Source organism: Cyprinus carpio, chromosome A11 (assembly GCF_018340385.1).
Source record: "Cyprinus carpio isolate SPL01 chromosome A11, ASM1834038v1, whole genome shotgun sequence".
NCBI lineage: Eukaryota > Metazoa > Chordata > Actinopteri > Cypriniformes > Cyprinidae > Cyprinus > Cyprinus carpio.
The window spans coordinates 22,055,511-22,077,067 of NC_056582.1; the positions used below are offsets into that span (position 1 = coordinate 22,055,511).

Genomic DNA, 21,557 nt, shown 5'->3' on the forward strand with positions numbered 1-21,557 from the left:
GGGCGCTTTGTGGAAATTACATTTGCATGTGTAAAAAAAAATAGATCTAGAAACACCATAGATGATTGTGCATGTTCATATTTTTATCACTTCAGGTGAAATCAAGGACTTTCTTTTTGGACATTACCTTTGCAGCTCGATCTTTGAGATGATCCAGCAACCAAAATGTATGTGAGTGAATCATTACTGGATGTGACAAAATTTACTACATTGCTTTAAACAAACTGCTGTTTAAAGTAACCATCATAAACTATTTGCTTATTGCAAATACACTGACAACCATCCCAATAGCGTCAGTCGCAAATATTTTACATTTAACGGCAAGAGCGGGAAAACATCACTCTTGCTCTTGAGATATTACTAAACTTCCCAGGTAGCACAGGTATGTCTGCAAGATGTCTGTTAAAGCATCTGAAAACACTCTAAAAATACATCTTGAAGATGTCAAATAGGCGTCTCTATGATGTATGTGTGCTATATATCATATCTTATAAATAACAAAAACCCATCCAAGGATTTATTTTGCCTATTATATGAACATTTTAACTGCATTCTAATAGGCTTAATCATGCAGTGAATGCTTTTGGACTCTCAATATGTGTTTTTGTTAGTTTTTTGCAAAGTGAGTGACATACTTGATAATGTCTGCTCACACTTCATTAAAACAACAATTACAATATACAAATATCACACACATAGTGGGAGAAGTTTAATACTTAGCTTTAGCAAGCACTACTAATTGTTGAAATATTTAAATCAATAGTGCGGTAATATTACCTAACTTACCTAACTTTTGCAATGAAAAAAACATCTAAGACACATCTAAACTTTTTCCTGTGTTGCCGTCAATTGACAAGAGGTTCTGGGTGGGAGCTTTAGAGAAATGTGTAACAGAGAACAACAATGCTTTTCAGACTGGATGTCAGCAAAGTGCTGTCAAGCAGATGTTCACACACATTGTCAAATTAATGATTAAGACAAGCTTTGCGCTGAGACTGGGTTTTATTCAGTGTTTGTGATGCTGTGAGGGCCAGAGGTTGCTTTCAACCCTCCCCCAGGTCTCTGTTCCCCTCATATTCAATGCCATCAGCGTTACAGTATATCATTCACTTCGAGTTCACTAATTAACACGTTTGTGACCTATGTTTCCTGGTTCCCAGCTCTCCTGTACACAGTGTAAAAAGTTATAAAAGCATGTTACTTGCTTAATTTCACCATACAAGTCACCATATGGATATTGAGAAAAACTATATTACTTAACAATTCATGTAATTGAACTGTGCATTTAGATGTAAGTAAAATTATCCACCTTATAATTTATGGTAATAAATACTACTACAGATGTTCCTAGTCCCTGCTTGACACATCATTTGTTCGTATTATAGTTCACTATTTATTTATTTATTTTATATTAAAGATTCTCAAAGAGACTTACTTATTTCTTACTTGTATGTATGAATGCGATACTTATATATATATTTTTATTATTTTGTATTGATTTGTTTAATTATTCATTAAAAACGTTTCTTTAATCACATGATCATGGTGTGGATTTTATGTAGTTTGGTAATTTTTTGTTTTGTTTAAGCAGTTATGCAATTGATTTATACTTATATATTTTTTCATTTTAAATTTTTATTTATTATATTTTATTTATTTATGTATTTACATTTTAGTTTCTTTTTTATCGTATGTATGCATTTATTGTACATGTCACGTACATGATGTGGATTTTGTTTAGTTTGGTAAATTTTTGTCCTGTTTTAGCAGTCATGCTGTTACTATCTGCAATGTTTTGTTAATTATAAGTGATTTTTAAGTTCAAATCATATTCAAGTAATTTAGGTACAGTAGGCTGGTATAAGAACATTAAATCATATAGTTCTACATACATTTATGAAGTATAAACAATGAACCAAGTTTGATGGCTTCAGTTTCACTTTATTTAAATATTGCTGTATTTTTTTACAGTGAATTTCTGGCACAGCTGGCAGTTTTCCTGTAAATTTAAACTGTGCAGGTTTCAGATGCTCAGCTTGTACAGTAATTTAGACGTAGCTTTGGTCGCTATGTGTATGCAAGTCCATTTTGAATTATGACATGATAAAGAGAGTTATTGTTACTTCTGTAAACATAATATAAGCCCTCTGAAAAGCAAGAACATCCATTAATTACACACTGAGCTTATAGCGATCAGGGAGGGAACAGGTGCTGATTGTGTCTGAGCGAGCGCTCCGTGCCCGCAACACCCCCTATTATATCCCCTTACCCAATGATCCGAGAAACACACGACCGTATTTCTGAGAGAACAGGCCCCAGCTGCGTGTCACACCTCATAACGCCTCAACGCTGCAGCGTTAGGAAGTTTTAGGAGGGTCGGCATCAGAAACACACGACCAGAGAGCAGAGAGCAGAGAGCATTTCTAGGAATGCAAGGAGTCATATTTTATCACTGTTGCTGTAATGGATTATTTGAAGTGTATGATTCAGCATCAGCTCATGAGTAATGAGACAAGAATCCAAGTTAATGAGATCAATCAATCTATCAGGATTATCTCTGGTCTTCACATGAAAAGAAAGGCTCAAAAATGAGAGAATTTATGAAATAAGAGCTTTAGTTGAAACATGTCTGTAGCAGGAACCTAAATGTCTCAGTGGAGGAATAGATATTGTGCTAGTATGAGAATGTAAAAATTAAATTGGGATTAGTTTGCTTGAGCCCTGCTTAAAAGACAATGAATTTCCATGCTGATCCTCAAAGATTTATGCTTATTGTTAGTGCTAGTTTGGTTATTGTCTAGATCAAGGGTGTCAAACTAAATTCCCGGAGCGCTGTAGAGTTTAGATTCAACCCCTAATTAAACACACCTGATCCAGCTAATCAAGTCCTTCAGGGTTGTTTGAAAATTACATGGTATGTGTGGAACAAAACTCGGCCCTCCAGGAATTGAGTTTGACGCCCCTGCTCTAGATGGTGGAAAAATGGCTAGAAGGTGAAGGTTGTAAACAAGCTTTGAAACTTTTGTTGGTTAAGCTAGTTAAGAAGCCTGGTGTGGACATCAGCATGTGTTTGGGTTGCTAAATAGTATACCAGACACAAGAATACCAGCATCCCATAATGGGGACCAGCATCCGAAACACAACATATGCTGGTTATGTATGTTCTGAAAAGCATCTGGGCTTCATTATGCTCATGCTTTTCTTTTTAACCCACAGGTTTTGAACTGAATAACCCTTCAGTTCACCTCACTGCAACTGAATGAGATTTACTGCCATTTTCACACATATGTAGACGCACAATCACACAAATCTGGGAATTTGATGAATGGCATTTTCTATTAGTAAACAAGCCGTTTTTACAGCATACTACCAAAGATTTATATACTGAATTTTAATATATATATATATATATATATATATATATATATATATATATATTATTTATATATATATATATATATATTGAATGTATTTCAAAATATACCAAACTGGACAAAAATATATTGCTAATTAAAATTTATTTACACAAATATAACAGAACTGTCCATCCATATATGTTCATCAAACATTTTATTCATTTGTTGGCCTGCAGATAACTGTCTGTCTAGAAAAGGCTGAATTGAATTTATATATATATATATATATATATATATATATATATAATAACCATTTTTTTTTTTTTTTTTTTTTTTTTTTTTTTTTTTTTTTTCATAAATCATCCATTTAGTTTATCTATTAACAAACTTTTTTTTTTTTTTTTGAAGGAAAAAAATATGTTTTTTTTTTTTTATAGTAAGGCTTTGGTGTTATCAGCACTGTTGAAATGCACATGAACAGAATCTGGCATCTTATAGTAATTTTCCAGTTATATTAGGAATATTCAAGGCTGTCTACCCCATTTGTTCATGCATTATATAATCATTTAGCAGTTGCAACCTAGGCCTTAAAGTCAACATGAAATGGCATTTGCAACCCATTTCACTTCCATAATGTAACACATTTCCAAAGGAAATCATATATTCAGTGAGAGAAAATGCAGGACTTGATTTTATCCATCAGGAATTCATCAGCTTGTGAAACGCCACCAGCACAAACTTTAAAGGAAACTTTTGACCAGGATGTGGAGGCTGAAGGTCAAGTTTAACCATATTTCAATGCATCCCAGTGGTAAGATATTACATTTTGGAATTACATTCAGATTAATCATGCATAATAAGACCTGAAACGTTGTACCTGAGAGTATATGGTCAGTTTTGATTTCACATGGTCTTTAAGCATTTTCCTCAAGGGCACAATGGTGGCCCGTTGTTGCTCAAATCGGCTACCTTCTGGTTACCAGCCTTGAGCTAGAGCCATTAGACCAGACCACGCTAGTTTCCAGCAGCCCACAATAGCTTGATCACAGTCCCTGATACATTAGTTCATAGCTCTGGAATTCCCAGTGGAATCGGAGTCCTGTGGAAATGTGACACAACCCAGCACTTCCATTCCCTATTAAAATGCGGCCATGGGACGTGGGTTCAATGCAATTCTTGTGAGTCAACAATGAGGTTAGAAATACCATCAGGCTTCTGAAACCATATGCACCGCTGTCCCCAAAATAGGTTAGCAGAGGCCTTTTAACAGACCCCATCAGGGGAGGTGGGAGACCTTCGTTCACAGGAAAGATTAAGATACCATCAGAAAGGGGTGCCAAGGGGGATCAGAGAGGAATGGGTCGAGGGATGAGCTCACCGACGGTGAGGCTGTGTGTCTTTGCTCTCGGCCAGATCGGACCCTCTGAAGTGCCACAGAGAGACTTGATTGACATGGATGCAAGCCATGAATGGTTATATGCATAACAAAACTAGTTATTAATGCTTCTCTGAGAGCTCCTGTTGTTGCTTATGAGAAATCTGCAGAGAGACTGTTCTCTTTTATTCAGTGTTAGATTCAGTAATTCATTGATTCATTAAGATTCTGAATAGTTCACAGAACTGTTTGATAATTGTCAATACAGGACCCAGTTACCCAGCCAACAGAGAACATTCTCAGAATTTGACTGATGTTCTGGAAAGGTTCTCTCAAAGTCATGAACAAACATTCTTCTAGTAAGATTAATAGAATGTTTGTCAAAAGTTTTCAAGGTCTTCAATTGTCAAAATGTTAGCACAAAATCGTTATTTATACATTATTTCTAAACGTTTTAGTTGAATGTTCATCTAACATTTTATTTTAAAATGTTACTACTTGTTTCAAAATGTTCAGAGAATATTCAAAAGTAACATTCCCATAATGTTTGCAAAATTATAAAATGGAATGTTCCCTTAACGTTGGCGAAACCAGGAAAAAAAAAAAGTTTTGAAAACATTTCAAAAAATGTGTTTTGAACAGTCAGAGAACATGCAATAGTATCGTTCCCATGATGTTAGCAAAAATTTATTTATCCCTTGACATTCACAAAACCAAGTAAGAATTTTATGTTTTAAATAAAGACATAAAGTTTTTATAACTTAAGGTGAACATCAGCAAATTGTCTTTGGAATATATTTTTGTTAGTTGGGTAATACTAGTATATTTAAAGGTGTAAGTTCTGCATCACTTGTTACAATAAAAAATGATGACTGTTTCCAAACTGGTTTCCATCTGCCATTGTTAGAGTCAAATGTTGGAGCCCCTGCTGGACAGTGCAGTAACTACATTAAATAGTCAAATAAATAAATTTCTCTCCATTGCCAGCCATTTAAAAGTATGTATGTATTCTGACAAAATCAACATTTTTGAAAGCAACATATAAATCACTATTATTTTATTCAATTAATGGGAATGCTTACTGATAGGTATGTTAAAACTCTTTGGTTTGCACAGTCACACTCTAAATGGCATTGGTTAAACTAGAAGTTCATATTAGAATGGAAGAAGGTTTATCTCTGCAGTTTGGAAATGTAATCACATGAAATGTAATCGCTATTGCAAGCAACATTTGTTTAAATCTGGCACATGACACTTCCTGATTCTTTTTGCACGTTCTGTTTGTCCTGTGCAATAAAATTCACATTAAGGCCAAAAATAAAACCAATTATTCTGTGAAGAATAGATGAAAAAGCTTCACAAATATTCTTTGCAATCAGCAACCTGGGTTTCTGCAGGCCACACCTTGAAGAAGTTCCTTGTGCCCTTAATAGATTTTTTCTCGATCTACACTTTCCTTTGGTTTCAGCATAAAATCCATTTTCAACAACAATGCTTAATCTGGTTTTCTAAGATCTCCTGTGATTGAATTAAAGCACAAAAAAAAAAAAACACGCCGGGAACAAAATGAAGACAACAAGCTGTCTTAAAGCCAATGGAGTCCAGTGACAAAAGCCTTGTCATGCTCTGGTGGGGTCTTGCCTCTAATCCAGAGGGTTTTAGAGGCAGCAGACACTGGCTTGTTGTTCTCTGGCGGGGATGGCTAGGCGCTAAGTAACTAGCAGAGCTACTGGCGACAGTTCCGTCCAGGAGAGATGGCCTGCTAATCCTAATCACGCCCGAGAATGCCGTCTGGGTCACATGACCTTTCGCTAGCTGTAATGGAAGGGGTCATAATTGGGATTTATCGCCACAGAGGCAGCCCGCAGGAGAGGTGCCAGTCAAAGGGTTCTGGATCCTGGATGTCTGACGGGTATAGTGGAGAAGAATGAGTCATCTGAACACTTATAGACACGGAAGCCACACGGGGAAGGCCACATTGAGCACGTAGAAACATCAGACACTAATTCAATTGAACCTTTCTATGGAGACCCTGAGGGGACATGGTGATGGAAAAATAAAAATGAGATGGGAGGAAAAATTATTTCAATGCTTTTGTCATTCTTTTGCAAAACTTTTGTGTTCCCTTGAAACATTTGCTCGCTTGAAAAACTTTGGTGATGGAATAGTTTAAAAATTGTGGTGCGAGAAAGAATGCAAATGTTTTGCAAGTGAATGCAAAAACTCTGGGGAACACAATACTTTTGAGAGAGAATGCAAATGTTCTGCAACATAATTCAAACATTTTACAAAACACGGTTTTGCTGGAGAACGCAAATGTTTTGCCAGCAAATGCTAAGTTTTTCTCAGGGGAACAAATTACTTTGCTAAAGAATGCAAATATTTTGCAAGATAATGCAAAGTTTCTCTGGGGAGCATAATACTTTCGCGAGGAAATGCTAATGTTTTGCGAGAGTACGAGAAAACTTTTTTGAGGAAATGCACTACTTTTGCACTAGACCTCAAATGTTTTGCCAGCAAAGTTTTGTGAGAGAATGCAAAAATCTCTGGGGAACACAATACTTTTGCAAGAGAACGCAAATGGAGGACATGCAATATTTTTGCACTAGAACGCAAATGTTTTGCCAGCAAATGCAAAAGTTTCTCAGGGAAACAAAGTACTTTTGCCAAAGAATGCAAATGCTTTATAGGAGTATGCAAAGTTTCTCTGGGGAACAGGATAGAATGCAAATGCTTTGCAAGAGAACACATTATTATTATTTTTTTTGATACTTTTGCCAGAAAATGCAAATGTTTTGCAAGAGAATATAAACTTTCTCTGAGGAACGCAATACTTTCGCAACAGAATGCAAAGAATGCAACCGCAATAATTTTGCAAAGAATGCAGGGTTACCGCAATGCTTTTGTGAGAGAATGCGCAAATGTTTTGTGATAGAACACAAAACTTGTGATAGGTTCTCAGGGAAGCGGAAAAGCATTGAAATATTTTTTTTCCCTTTTTATATTTTTTTCTATCATATTTTTTCCATACCTTTCTGAGTGTTTGAATGAACTTTAGCTGCTTTATTATAGTGTTTATGGACTGTTAATTTATGTATGTAAGCACCCAAACAAGCAGGAATACCACATGAAGGAAAATTGCAAAATACTTCCTATACCTACATATAGTCCTGCTTTCTGTGCAATTGTTTTATGTTGTCTTGTGGGAACATATGATCTAGGTCTTTCTTTGCGGTGTTGTGTTTGGGACATGCATTGTGTTGTGACATCAACACGTACAAACTTTAGTGGAAACATGAGTGCAGATTTTGCCCCCCAAATCCCATTTCTGCTTTTCTTGGTTAACATGAGGACTCTCTTAAAGTGTAGGCAGAAGTACAGATTTCTGGCTGAGATTTGCTGGAGGGTCCTCTTCAACAAGAAGGCCTTTTCTGTCTCTGGTGTTAGTCTATTCAGGGTGTCCTAATCCTGTTAACAAGATCCCTGACTGTGGGTGTCTGGGAAGTTGGATCAATATCAGATTCTCTCTTTTGACTGTTCTGCTCAGGCAAGTGATAGGCCAGCTTAAGAGGGTCTGGCAGGAGAATATGTCGCTCCGTGACTTTGCTGTACCAACAGAGATTCAAACGGCTTTTCACACTGCCAAAATTACTATTTTACAAGCTAGAGATTTAGAAATGAGATTTGCATCTATTGTTGAGAAATTCAGATTCTTTTTTTTTCTATTGTTCATTGGATTAGGGATTTAAACAAATATCTTAAAAGTGTTAAACTTCAGCATTTTACTTGAATTTACTTACACTAACTTAAAATGTACTTAAAGTGTTGAGTGGTGAGCTGGTAAGGTTTCTTAGTGATCAGAGATACAGTTTTCACCTATAACACTGAAGCAGAATTTTATAATGATTAATATATAATATGTATGTGTGTGTGTGTAAATGATCAATTTCTAAATATATTTTTATACTATGAATTTAATTGACAGTAGCAGGTATAGTTTCTGGTCCCAATTAGCAGAGTCCATGCTCAGGTGAACAATGGTCCTCCTCATCAGACATGAAATATGCTCTCAGTTAATCACTGGGGTACGTTACCTGATCTGTGGTGTTTTCACATCTTTGTCTCTACTGCTGGGGCTGGATAATCCAAAGGCCTTGATGTATTATTGCCCTGTTGGATGTCTGCTGACTAATGTACCAGTAAATGATAAAATAAGTAAGAGGGGTGGTACAAGTCAAGTGGAACTTAATTACCTTTGACAAGAGGGTTTTTTTTGGGGGGGTGGGGGGGGGTGGGGGGGGGGGGGGTACCAGATCACACATGTGGGGATCATGTGACAGCAATGACCAGCACTCTAAAAGTAGATTATTTATATCCAACAGTTTTAGAGCACATGATGAATCGCACAATACTGGAAATCTAATTTCTTTTCCGATCTATACCACCCAGCAATCCGCCTCCAGAAAAACATGTTTGTGTGTGAGCGAGGCAAAATGACACGTGCTGAGAAAAAGTCGGTCTCCGGGGCCTTCGACATAGCGAGCGTCCCATGTTTCTCCTGGGGGTCCGAGTGCTGTGTGCATCTGGAAGAGATATTTGGCTGAAGTTTGGCCCAGAAGGCTTTCACAATGTGCCTTCCCGTCTCTGAAACACATCAGAGTTGAGATACATGTCAGGAAGACGAAATGCAGCATTATTGTCGGAGAGGGACAAGAGGGTTTGTTGAACGAAATTGCATGATACAATTAAATCAATTTTGATGAATAACAAACATAAAACACATTGCTTGTTTTATCTCTCTGCATTTCATTAGAAACATTCACCATGCTCTATCCAGTTAACGTAATAAAACTCATTATTTATATTTTACTAAATAATTCTGGATATCCAAGATGTTTATTTCGGGATCTGGTGAAGCATGGTTTCAGCTGTGGTTCAACACGCCCTCGATGAACTCTTGCACTTTGACTGCTAATCTCAAATCACTCTCGATGTTCACACAGGAGCTTTTGGCTGTGCTAATTGTTTTGCTTATTTTTATCTGTCTTCCCATTTTCCTTTCAGCGCCAAGCAGAGGAGCAGCCAACAAGAAGCAGGTCCAACAACATGCCTCTCAGCACGAGCGGGAAGTCTAATTTTCACATCTGCTCATGTGAGAGGCTTAAATCAACAATCACTTAAGATATCAAGACTATATAAATTACAATGAATTTAACGAGCAAAGCTCTTAAACTTCCAATATTGTGAGTGTTTGAAGGTCCCTGCTGAGTTGAGCAACTGTGGTGAGTAACCAATGACTCAAAGAAGTGGCAGAAGTTCAGGTCTCTGTTCCACAGAAAGCTTAAATGATGCTGCCATGTTTTGTATTCCTGGCAGCTAGTGATGATGGCACATCCTAGAAGATCTTTATCTTCATCTATGAACATGGCACACTTTGTTCTGTTTATTATCAGTATTGATGGCCAGGAAATTAGGTAATGAGTAAATACTATGTGTTATTATTTCCATGTTAAGCATCAATTTCACTATTGCTCCTTATAATTGACAAAATGATCATACCTATGATTTTCACTTATTAGGCGATAAAACAGTTGAAACATCTCATACACATAGACGTTCCGAATTTTGGGCTTTGTAAGATGTTTATTAATGATTTTTTTATTTGTGAATTTTCTATTTATTTAATTACTAGGATTCCTTGATACATAAAACATTCAAAAGACAGCATTTGTTTGAAATGGAAATCTTCTGTAACATCATAAATGCTCACAACCTCATGCAAGAACTTTTGCATAGGCAATTACATTTTTTAAGAAAGTGTACCCTTACTAAAAAGGTTGCTGTACAAGAAAAGCTAAGAAAGTAAAATTTAGCAGATGTAAATTTGTAAGTCTGTTACAAATGCTTTGACATCTAGTGTCACTGATGCAGGAAGTAAAAGTCTTTGGTTCATATGTTAGAATATTAGTGGAATGATTAGGCCTATTTGTTCTCTCCCAGAGGACTGTTTTCTTTTTTTAATACTGTATGACTGGGACCGTTTGCCTAGAGTGGCATCTGCTGGGAAAATATGGATGTGTATTAAACTGAATAGTTCAGAATGAAATTCGCTATACTTCTCTGCTGTTACTCACAAACTTCATTTGACTTATTATATACAATTTATATTCAGTATACTCAGTATAGTATAATCAAATTTACCACACCAACCTAGGTTGACATAAATGATCATTTCAGTGAATATCAACTTAAACATCAGTCTGATCCACACACAAAGCTATCATATGACTTCAGAAGACTTGAATGGACTGCTTTCATAATACTAACAAAGTGTGTGTTTTGTCATTTTTAGTGCTTAGCAGCCAGTGGTCCCCATTGAAATGATATGGAAAAGAGCAGCGTGAACATCCTGCCCAACATCTCCTTTTGTTTGATGGCGAACAGAAAGTCAAAGGGGTTTGGACTGACATGAAGGTAAGTAAATGAACTATTTTAAAAACTTTTGTTTCTTCAAGCAAAGAGGTTTCTGTTAGGTATCATGTTAAGTTTGTAGCAGGGTTAGGCAGGTCAAATAAAATTTATTCATATAGCATTTCATACAATACAGTATCAAGTCAAGTCAAGTCAAGTCTGCTTTATTGTCAATTCTTCCACATGTACAGCACATACATACAGAGAATTGAAATTGCGTTACTCTCAGACCCTTGGTGCATACAGATAACACTAACACTAAAATATAAAATGCAGATAGATACAGATTAAATTTAAAATACAACTATACAAATATACAAATAGGGGCATGTAAAAAAGGATAAGTAAAGCAACACAAGGCACATGGCACTATAGTGCAAACCAGTGAAGTGAATATCAATATGTTTCAATATGTTGAAGTGAACAATATGTTTCAAAGCAGCATCACATTAATAAACTGGAAAATAACTGTTAATGTTGTAAAATTCATCAGTTATGGAACAAATTTAAATACAGAAGATAACATTCATTTAGCTCAGTTTAGTTTAGTGTTAATTCAAATCAGTTTGATAACTGTGCAGAGATCATTACCTATCTAAATGTATTTACAAAAACATACTCTATATAAACGTTTTTGTATATATGTTAGAAAAAAGTTGCATACATAAAGTGCTGATAGATACGGTTGTTTCATATATAACCAGTCTGGTTCTCATGAGACCACCTGGAGATTTGGTTTGGTGCTCACAGTGCACATAGTGTGGCCGATTAAATATAACTATAAAAAAATTAAATAATTAATAATAGTAATAATAGTATAATTGCACTTTATTTCATTTTTTTTTATAAAATAAACAAAATAATAAAAAAGGTGTGATAATACTATTATATTTTAAAGTAAAAAGTTAATATTAAATAAAAATAATTATTTTATAGTTCACATAAAAATACAATGCTAATATTTACTTTTTTATTTTTATTTTTTTTTATTTTTATTTTTTTATGTAAATGTTCAACATTTTTAAACCTAAAATAAGAACACTTTTATTTTGGCGGATTGTAGTATAAGCAGATCTGCAAAAGAACGTAATGTCATTATTCAGCTCAAGTCGGTTCAGTTGAATTCAATCCAGTTAAATAACAGTGGCAATATTGAAGAGTTATTGTCATTATCCAGCTTTATTCAGTTAATATGTTGTTCTCATCCCTGTCAGTGCAGGTGTGTGTTGGCCAGGTAGCTCTAGAGTCTCTGTTGTGGGTCCACACTTGGTGTTCCATGTGGAATTTCCTCTCCCTTGTTCTGTGACGGCACCCTCGGGCACTATCTCTTCTCAGGGTTGAGAGAGCATTAGGGCACAAGACCTCACTGATGTTTTGACTGCGTATCAATCTTAATGGTCTCCTTGTCTCGATGACTTGTTAAAAGTAAACGGCCATGCAGGGCTTCACCTCAGCACTGCGGTCGCCCTCCAAACTGCTGTCTTGGGGATAATGCTTACACCACAGATCGTTTTTTTTTTTTCCATCTGTTATAGCTGAAAACTGTGAGGAGCTCCTTCCTCTTGTTAGCATTCTGGAATGTGGCGAAATGCGCAAAAAACACCGTTTGTGGCAAGCATTCTTGGTCAGACACTCATTTCAGGACTTTTCCTGACACGGCACCCACATGATTAGCACAGGATCGGAAAGCATAATGAGTTGCGAGACATCTGGGAAAGAGCATACAGAGATAATTCCAAGAGCCAAACCACTGTTGTTGTTTTTATTGTTGTCTATGGAACTGACTACATTTATTTGAATAGCTAGGCCAGAAATACACTTTACACAAGGGGTAAACTTTGTCACTTTTTTAGACTTAAGCTGTCCTGTCAAGTAAATATACTAATGTGCCAAGTCAAATTTCAAGATGACTATTAATAATTGAAATCAGAATGTACACTAGTTAACATTTGAAGTGGATCAAAACCTTCAAAATCAAATTTTTCCTAAAACCTAAAACCAAAATTTGTTCTTGTCTTAGGACAACTTTGATGAACTTTTTTGATCCACTTCAAATGTTGACTACTGTATATATATATAAAAACAGACAATAAGAGCATTTATTTGCAAAATATATTAAAATAGAAAACAATTATTTTAAACTGTAAAAATATTTCACAATGTTAGAGTGTTTACTGTATTTTCTTATCAAATAAATGCAACCTTTATGAGCATAAGAGAGATATTGAAAAATCTTGTTGACCCCAATCATCTGAACAGTAACGTAAATTGCCTTATTTTTTTTTTATTCAGCATATTTGAATGTGTATTTGGTTACTTCCATTTGGCGGCAAAGCTTGCTCTAACTCATTTTATTTTTGTATTTCCCATATCCATTTTAAAATTTTAGTAATTTTATTGTGTTTTTATTATTTGTTTTTCTGTGTCCTATATTTCTATATAGTTTTTATTGTTCAGTTTTAGTTTTAGTTATTTTAGTAAGTCAAGTTAAACTAAATGAAAATAAGAAATATTGTTCTGGCAACTAGCTGAAAAAAAAGTTGTTATATATTAATTTTATTTCAGTTAGCGTTTATTTTATTTCAAGTAACTTTTTTTACTGGTTTTAATTTTAACTAACTTTAATAACTCTGGTGAATGCTTAGGTGATGTATTGCTAACTTGCGGTACCTCAGCACTCAAAAGGGCGACAGAGTTAAAATTTATCTGTTAATAAATTGGATATGCTTTCATTCAGGTGGCTATAATTCTCTTTAACCCGAAAACTGGGTGTAGATGAAGACCATTTGCACTAATGACAGCGCCCCTTGTGGCAAGACTGAGAAGGCAATGCATACTTGCATTGCTTTATGAATTTTGCAAGGAATCTAGTTGCATAGCTAGAAGCGTTGAGTTTTTATAAACTTGCCTGCTACAAGTTTGTTTCAGATATTTTTCTTTGGGGCAACAGAAGGGCTAACGTATAGTTTTTGGGTGGGCAACATGTCTTGCATTTCACTTTGAAACCCAATGAGTCTAATGCATTTCAACCGAACAGGATAACATGGCAGCTCTCGCTCCAGGCACTGTTTCCTTGCTTCGCTACATTCCCTCATGGCGCTTCTGTCGCCACCCAGGACGCTGACACATCCTCAGGCGACGACTTCGAGAGCCTGTTTGTGGTGCCTTTGCCAGCTTCCCTTCTGCTCTTTTGAGATCCATTCAGCAATGGCGTCTCTTTTTATCACACCTCCGCAGGATCTCCAGTGAGCTGATGTGTGTTTTGGGCCTGTAGGCGGTTGGTGAAACATGACTGATTTGTCAAGGGGCATGAGTGATGTCAGGGAGAGAGGAGGGACATATTTCCACCCGGCAGGTCAAGGGTCAGCGTGAGGTTACACTTGAACAGTGTGGTAAAGCTAAGCAGGGCCTGGGGCTTCAGCCTTTCGTAGAGTCGGAGTCACATCCCTGTTTAGACAACAGTGTGAGGAGCTGCTTCAGTTTGAACTGTCTGCTGCTATGTTTACATGCTACAGACTGGCAATAGAATGAGTCAGCGTGCAAAGGCTCCTTTTATGCATTAATATGACACTGCTTTAGTATAGTTCACCCAAAAATAACTTTTTTTCTCATGTCGTTCCAAACACATATGACTTTCTTCTGTGTATTTTTTACTAATAATAGTGCATTTAAAGCCCCCAAAAAGCAACCAAGAAATAACTATTGTTATATTGTGTGCCTACACACTTATATATTATATACTATGTCTTAAGTGTTAGCTTTCTGTCAGGAAAATCCAAGGTTTTATTGACATTTTTGAACAAATCAGGGTTTTTTTTTTTAATGCAGTGCTGTGTTATGATCATACCTTGATTATCAGAAAGACAATCACAGTTTTTACACTGCAAAGTCCTGAAATATTTCCGTTTATCTGTTTAGCCATCAATAGGAGGGAAGAAGGATCAGCAGGACCCTTGAAGGTGGCCACTGTCAGACAGGTATGAACAGCTCATCAGATGAAAAATGAAGGCGCTGTTTTGTAGACAGGGCGAGTGTAATTAGCCCACACAAAGGAGTTGGTCTGCGCTTAGTAAAGCTTCTGTTAACCTAACGGGGTCGACAGGTTCACATACGTTAGATTTAAATGCAACGCCTTAAAGGAATGTTCCAGGCTCAAGTTCTCAAGCTCTATCGGCAGCATTATGGCATAATGATGGTTACCACAGAAATTTATTTGACTGTTTTTTTTTTTATGTTTTTTTCCATACATAAAAAATTCTTAATTCTTCAAGAACAAAAAAAGTTCTTAAAAAGATGATCATTGCACAGTTTTATTAAAAAAAAAAAAAAAAAAAAAAAAAAAAAAAAAAAAAAAAAAAAAAAAAATATATATATATATATATATATATATATATATATATATATATATATATATATATATATATATATATATATATATATATATATATATATATATATATATATATATAACAAAAGTCCTATATGATTTAAATTGATAAATTCTAAATAAAAATTATACATCCGTATTGGTTGAATTATGTAAATTGAACAATTTTAATTAAAATTAATTGTAACAAAAGTTCTAAATGATTTAAATAATTGATGAATTCTATAATAAATTCTATAATAAAATAATTAGTGAATTATATAATAAAAATATCCATTCTAATGAATTACTACTTATATATCCATCCATATGTACATATATAGGGTAAATTGAGGAAAAATATCTCTGTTATCCCAAATTAACCCTATATATGCTATTTATATTGTTTCTATTTATAAAACATTTCAGAAATTCATTTTGATGTAAAAACGGACTTTGACATTTTATAAATGTGTCTGTGTGTATATATACAACTTAAATTATTTCTTAACTAAAGTTGTATTCCAATTTTTTGTCTATATACATACATACATAAATATATATATATATATATATATATATATATATATATATATATATATATATATACATATATATATATATATACATATATATATATATATATATATATATATATATATATATATATATATATATATATATATAAAAATATATACACACACACACACAACTTTAAAAAAGTATGTGAAATAATTATGAAAAGCATTAGAGAAAATTTGTTTATAGGAGGTTTATTTTATGAAGGCATTGGTTGAATATTTATTTATGATTGTTATTGTTAACCAAAGATAGTTTGTTCCAGTTGGGATTTTTCATGCCAAGAGAATAGCTGCCTTTATTGAATTTTCAATTTCAAATGACTTCATTTTAGTGTCCAGTACTACATTTTATGACTTATTTGGCATGAAATGAATGTCTTCCCCTGCCATGTCTGTAAGGGCTTGTTTAGATCGCTCATGCTATCACATCATGCCACAGGCACATTTCTGTCTGACATTAAACACATTTAAAGTGTCTCAGACCCCTACCAACTGCCCCATTACGCTAACCAGAGTCTCAACTAATTTAAAACAAATTGGGAAATCAGGGCAGAGGTGTCTATCAGCATTCCCCCTACAGAGAGACACTAAGATATTTTAACACTCCAGGCAGCCCACACAAATAAAACCAGCTCTCTGTGTGGGTCAGGCAGCCGCAGGCCAGGAGAGGATCATGGGAGGTAAAACTGGAAGAAAGAGCCTTTCACATGAGGACACTCCTTAGGGTGCACAAAAACCATTAAAGCCCTGAAAAAGTGACCAGTTCATCAGCTAGGGCCACATTCAACCTGTAAAGAGACAGATTCATTCGACATGTTCATGTTTTTAGGTTAGTGCTGCTTAAAAATGCGCACAAGACCTGCAACAGAAGCAGAGAATCGGACACCAGTGTTTCTTTATTACCGTTAACATAACTTACCTGTAAATGCAAAAGACAGCAGAAAGACCAAACCATAACAAATGCTTCAAATAATTCAATAATCCTCACTTTTTAATTGGTCCTTTTTCTTTTCTCACTCATTCTCATAGACATTTCAAAATATTCTTTAATAGTTCTACGCTTAAAAAAGATGAATATTGCACAATTTTATTCAAAGCTATTTATTTTATATTTTATAATATTTAATATGTATACTGTTTATATTGCTTCTACATATAAAATATATTTTTAAATGTGATGCACTTGCTTATTATTTATATATTTTAAATAGTCGCGTGAATCCGAACATGGTCCTAAGATTTCTAGAGGAAATAAATTTTAAACATCTTTTCTAGTCTTCCTTTGATTGATTGCACTTTATTCTCGCCATGAATATAGCCTTAGAAGCTGGTATGGCGTTTAAAAGAAAAGAAAGAAAGAAAGAAATAGTCGCGTAAATATACATTTATAGGTGATTTATATAATGTTGCATTTAAAAGCAAAAGGGAAACAATATATATATATATATATATATATATATATATATACATAAAGAAAATTCAAACTAATTATAATAATATACATTTGTTTTGTTTCTATATATGGAAATAAATTAAAGTATTTGAATTTTTGTGAAATATTCATGTAAATACAAATTTACAACATACAAGATTTCTGCTATCTATCTATCTATCTATCTATCTATCTATCTATCTATCTATCTATCTATCTATCTATCTATCTATCTATCTATCTATCTATCTATCTATCTATCTATCTATCTGTCTCTCTGTGTGTGTGTGTGTGTGTGTGTGTGTGTGTGTGTGTGTGTGTGTGTGTGTGTGTGTGTGTGTGTGTGTGTGTGTGTGTGTGTGTGTGTGTGTGTGTGTGTGTGTGTATATAATTTATGCAATACTATATGAATATATATATATATACAATTCTGCAGAAATTTTTTCAGGGTTCTTTGATTAATAAAGTTAGAAAGAACAGTATTTTTTTAAAAACAAAAATCTTTTCTAACAGTATGTCTTTATTATCACTTTTTATCAATTTAACACATCCTTGCTGAATAAGAGCATTAGTTTCTTAAAAAAAAAGAAAGAAAAGAAAGAAAGAAAAAGAAAGACAGAAAAAAAACATACTGACCCCAGACTTTTGAACAATAGTGTATATTCTTACAAAAGATTTCTGTTTTAAATAAATGGTGTTCTTTTTAACTTTTTATTCATCAGAGATGAAAAAGAATCACTGGTTCCAAAAAAAAAAAAATATTAAGCAGCAAAACTGTTTCCAGTATTGATAATAAATCAGCATTTAAGAATGATTTCTGAAGGATCATGTGAATCTGGACTGGAGTAATGATGCTGAAAATTCAGCTTTGCATCAGAAATAAGTGACATTTTAAAGTATATTAAAATAGAAAACCATTATTTTAAATTGCAATAATATTTCACAATATTACTGCTTTTTCTGTATTTCTGATCAAATGCAGCACTGATAAGCATGAAGAGGCTTCTTTAAAAAACATTACAAATCTTACTGATCCCAAACTTTTGAACGGCAGTGTATCTATATCTATATCTGTATCTGTATCTATATCTATCTGTCTGTCTATCTGTCTGTCTATCTATCTATCTATCTATCTATCTATCTATCTATCTATCTATCTATCTATCTATATATATGTGTGTGTGTGTGTGTGTGTGTGTGTGTGTGTGTGTGTGTGTGTGTGTGTGTGTGTGTGTGTGTGTGTGTGTGTGTGTGTGTATCCATACAAATACAAATAAATAGCAACTTCTCTGATTGATGTATTTCTCTTCAGGTTTATGGATGGTGTAGTTCTTCACCAGAACTTCGGCTTTTACACACCACCTCAGGAGCTTATGCTGAGTCTGTATTGAAAGGTTCATATGATTTATAATGATTATATAGCAATAGTTTGTGTACAGTATGTGCTATATTTATTCATATGCTGTAACTCATGATAATTGCTCATTACAGGATTCTGATATTTCATCCAAAAAAGAGCCTACGCAATCGCACTGAAACCTGATCCGGGACTCGCATGAGCCGGGATTAACAAAAAATATTTCATCTCTGCCTTCTTCCCAGGTAACGATATGGACACCTGACAGCATTTCCATGCTCTCACCTCCCCCAAACAGTGTTTCAGCAAACATTCAGATTTTTGGCTCTCAGGTTCCACACATATTGTAAACAGTGTTCTGAAGTGGTGTGTAGGCGTCGTACAGTTGGCCAGTTTCAAAGTTTTCTGCGCATTGTAAGTTAGGATTCATTTAAGAACAATGCTCTGCATCTGCTCCAGTCAGAGAGATTGGAGTGGGCCACAAGTTCCCCCTGTCACCAGAGGCTTTGTGCTGAGCATCAGGTTTCATAAATGTAAATCTGGTGAAACTGAACACGGGACCACACAGTGCCTATGTCAAACGGCATGACCATAAATTCACATGCGTCATTTTCAGTGTTGGTCTGGAGGAGCGGGGCCAGTTTTTTACAGTAATAATGTAAGACTAAACAATAACAAATGCTTTATGTAGGTAAGCTTGAGACTATGGTTTGGCATATATGAAATATCATCAGAACAGCTGTTGTTATTTTCACTAATATCATGCAGTTTTTGTTTTTTTTTCTTTTTCTTTTTAGTGCCTTTGTGCAGAAAATGTGGCTATATACAAATTGTATGCAAGACAGGAAAGTCGAATCACAGTTCGGTATGCAAATAAAGGCACAGGAGAAGACCAATCGCAATTCAGTATGCAGATATTGCATACTTTCTCTGTATGTTTTCTGTTGTTTTAAAAATTAACAGCAAACAACTAAAACAGATTTTGTTTCTGCTATGAAAAAAAAAAAAGTAATCTAAATTGCAAGATGTAAACCCAGAATTCTGAGGAAAAAAAATCTGAATTGTGAGGCATAAACCCAAAAAGTCAGTATTGTGAGACAAAATTTTGAAAAATATTAAAATTATAATAATAACTGCAAAGTATAAACTCAGAATTCTGAGGAAAGAATGCCAGAATTGCAAATTTATTACCTACAAACTCAAAAAATCTTGAGAATCAAGAAACAAAATCAGAAACAAGCCTCCATAGTTTGCTTAGCAGGTTGCTAGTCAACTGTGTGTGTTTAAAATCTTTGCAGAAAGTTGCTATTCACCTTTTAGTATTTCATACTGAGAGTGACTCCATTACAGGAAAGGATTTTTCTTCTGAGCCGTCCTTAGGAATTTATTTAGACCTTTGGGATTGAAGATGTGGTTTTTATTGCCTCCCAATTGTATGATTTAGTGATAGAAAGCATGAGAGGTAGTGAGAGGAATACTAGAGCAGGTGTGAATAAAGACTGCAAGTGGCTTTCACAACCCACAGGAGGTGCTGACAGTAATTTATGGTTTATATATCTTGTGGATTTCCAACGAACAGCTCCTCAGCTGTAAAAACATATATTAATTTCTTAAAGGTAGCACAGCAAAGACAGGTGGAGATAATCCCTCTAAAGTGAGCTGGATCAACACAGCGATAGTTTTGAGGTGCGATGCACCTGTGATGTCACAAGGGAATGAATAATGAGCTAAAGAAAGCTGTTCCTAAACCAGTGCCTGTGCTTCTTTTTTTCTCTTTCTCTCCAAATCTTTATGCACTTGCCTGCATGGGTGATTCTAATTCAAGCTTCATCTCCTCACCATTTGTCTCTCAGCACCTTGGCCCCTCTTGCTGATCTTATCTCCCAATTACTGCCCTGCAAACATTCCTGCACTCCAAACAGACTGCGAACGTGGAACGCTGGAGTCCAAGATCACCTGTTCTTTTCTAGACATGCATCTACTTCCTGTTCTGAAGCAACAGTAAGCAGGTATGTCATTCATTCAAACTGGCCTTTATACAGAAAATGTTTTGAGAAAAAAACGGTTTACCTGTAATAACTTTCACTGGTAGAAAATAACAATTCCAAAATCACTGTTTCCACAAAAATATGGAGCAGCACAAGTTTTCAATAAGTTTTTTGATTAGCAAATGAGCATATTAAAATGATTTCTGAAGGATGTGATGTTTTATATAATAAATTCACAAGGAGAGCTCTATGTTAAATGAATATATATATATATATATATATATATATATATATATATATATATATATATATATATATATATATATATATATATATATATATAGTGTTGAAAACACATTGTTTAATAACTAAATTGATTAAAGGGGTCATATGACGTTGCTAAAAATAACATTATTTTGTGTATTTGGTGTAATGCAATGTGTTTATGTGGTTTAAGGTAAAAAAAAAACATTATTTTCCACATAATGTACATTATTGTTTCTCCTCTATGCCCTGCCTTTCTAAAATGTGTTGGTTTTTACAATGCTCATCATTCTGAAAAGCAAGGTGTACGCTGATTGGCCAGCTATCCAGTGCGTGGTGATTTGCCGAATACCTCAAGAGTGTGACG

At 34.6% G+C, this 21,557-nt stretch overlaps 1 long non-coding RNA gene across 1 annotated transcript in view; it reads left to right on the plus strand.

Moving 5' to 3' along the window:
- Positions 1–21,107, plus strand: part of LOC122146634 — a 29,756-nt gene extending 8,649 nt beyond the window's left edge. The window contains exons 4-9 of the long non-coding RNA XR_006161174.1: positions 9,796–9,883; positions 11,084–11,205; positions 15,121–15,179; positions 18,894–18,975; positions 19,073–19,183; positions 20,792–21,107. This is a non-coding gene — a long non-coding RNA (uncharacterized LOC122146634). The remainder of the gene's footprint in view (positions 1–9,795; positions 9,884–11,083; positions 11,206–15,120; positions 15,180–18,893; positions 18,976–19,072; positions 19,184–20,791) is intronic.
- The last annotated feature ends 450 nt before the right edge of the window (positions 21,108–21,557 follow it).